The sequence below is a fragment of the Benincasa hispida genome, chromosome 1 (genome assembly GCF_009727055.1).
Source record: "Benincasa hispida cultivar B227 chromosome 1, ASM972705v1, whole genome shotgun sequence".
Taxonomy (NCBI): Eukaryota; Viridiplantae; Streptophyta; class Magnoliopsida; order Cucurbitales; family Cucurbitaceae; genus Benincasa; species Benincasa hispida.
In genome coordinates, this window is record NC_052349.1 from 76,658,590 (window position 1) to 76,660,873 (window position 2,284).

Sequence of the window (2,284 nt, forward strand, 5' to 3'; positions counted from 1 at the left end):
TACTATTGATTTGAATGATTTCCTATTAATGATAAATGTTTATCGGCTTTGCATAATGATTCTTGGTTATGGTATAGAAGACTAGGAAGCTAGCATGCATTTAATTTCAAATATTTCTAAGAATTCTTTGGTTAGAGGCTTCCCAAATTTTAATTTGAAAAGACAAAGTCTGTGATACTTGTCAAATGGGTAAGCAAACTAAGTTCTCTTTCAAATTCTAAAAATGTAATCTCTACAACTAGACCCCTTCAAACTATTACACATGACTTATTTGGCCCTTCTAGAATTGCTAGTTTTGGAGGGAACTATTATACCTTTGTGATAGTTGATGATTTTTCAAGATTTACTTGGTTTTGATGCTAAAACATAAGATGATGCTTTGAAAACTTTCTCTAGTTTTGCAAAAAAGTTCAAAATGAAAAAGGTTTTTTTTTATTTCTAAAATTAGGAGTGATCATGGAGGAGAATTTGATAGCAATGCTTTTGAAACTTTTTGTGAAGAAAATGATTTTTCTCATAATTTCTCCACTCCAAAAAACTCCTAACAAAACTGTGTAGTTGAAAAGAAAATCGTACTTTGCAAGAATTTGCTAGATCAATGTTGTATGAGTATGGGTTTACCTTACATACTTTTGGGCGGAAGCCCGTTAACACCACTTGTTATGTTTTAAATAGAGTTTTAATTAGATTTTCTTTTGGATAAAACTCCTTATGAACTTTGGCATAACAAATTCCAAATATTGGTATTTCAAATTTTTTGTTGCAAATGTTTTATTTTGAATAACAAAAAAAACTTAGAAGATTTGATTCTAAGACGGATGTTGTATTTTCCCTTGGCTATTCCTTCTACGTAAAAGCTTATAGAGTTTTCAAAAAAAGAACTTTAGTAATTGAGGAATCTATGCATGTAGTATTTGATGAATATGCAATGTTATTTTTTAATGAGCCTATTTATAGTGATGTTTTAGAAGAAATTTTGGAGATTTACTTGTTAATGACAAAGGCAAGGAAATTGTTTCAAGTAAGCAAGAGGTGAGCTTAATAAAAAAGAACGAAGTTGGTTCTTCATCCATGCCTAAAGAGTAGAGGTATGCTCCTTCCCATCCCAAAGAATTAATTCTTGGTGATCCCGAACAAGGTGTCAAAAATCGTTCCTCTCTTAATATGTTTAATAATCTTGCTTTTGTTTCTCAAATTGAACCAAAAAGTTTTAAAGATATCGAAAATGATGAATTTTGGATTTTACCTATGCAAGAAGAATTAAATCAATTTGAAAGGAATGAAGTTTGGGAGTTAGTCCCTAGGCCCTCTCATGCTTCTATAATTGGAACTAAATGGGTCTTTAGAAATAAAATGGATGAAAATGGAAATATCATTAGAAATAAAGCTAGACTTGTAGCTCAAGGTTATTGTTAAGAGGAAGGAATATAGTATGAAGAAACTTTTTTTAATATTATTTTATGTTTGTGTCTAACGGCTGGTTTTTTATACATTATATGTTTTTTTATTTTGGATTGTCTTTAAAGAGAATGAATTTAAAAAGAAAATGAATTAAAAGAAAAATGATTTAATATTAGTTTGTGTTTGTGTCTAACGGCTAGTTTTTGACACATGGTATGTTTTTTTATTTTTTGGATTAATTTTAAAAAGAAAAGAAATTTCGAAAGAAAAGGAATTTAATATTATATTTTGTTTGTATCTAACGACTAGTTTAGTTTAAAATCTCCACCATTGATTTTTTTTTTTCCAAAATCCAATGGTCCAAATTAATTGTGGTTTCTAAAAATTTTTCCATCTCTATATAAACCATTTTCCTCTCCAAATTTTACATTTCATAATCCTCCAAAACTCAAAAGTTCCATTGTTGCTCTCTCTAAGTTCCCAATTTTTTTTCTTCATTTTATTCTTGAGAGAGTGTTATTGTATTGTGAGGATAAACTTGTTGAATGCTTAAACTTGTAAATCCACTCTAGTGAGAGTTATATTGTGTTCTTAAAAAATTCTAACATTTGTAATGGTTTGATCCTAAACCGTGAAAGGCTCGGGTTTGCTCTTGAACCCGTAAAAGGAGTGGTGGTGTAACGGTTAGGTTCTAATCCGTGGAAAGAGTCGGAAAGATTTATTCAATTTTCAAGAGGCGCTTGGGGAGTGGAGTAGGTCGAGTTTGACCGAACCACTATAAAAATTATGGTGTCTTCTTCTTTAACTCTTTCCTTTTTATTTTTGCAATTAATTTAAGCAATTTATTGTATGTTTTAGTTTGTTCTTATTTATTTGCTAAAAT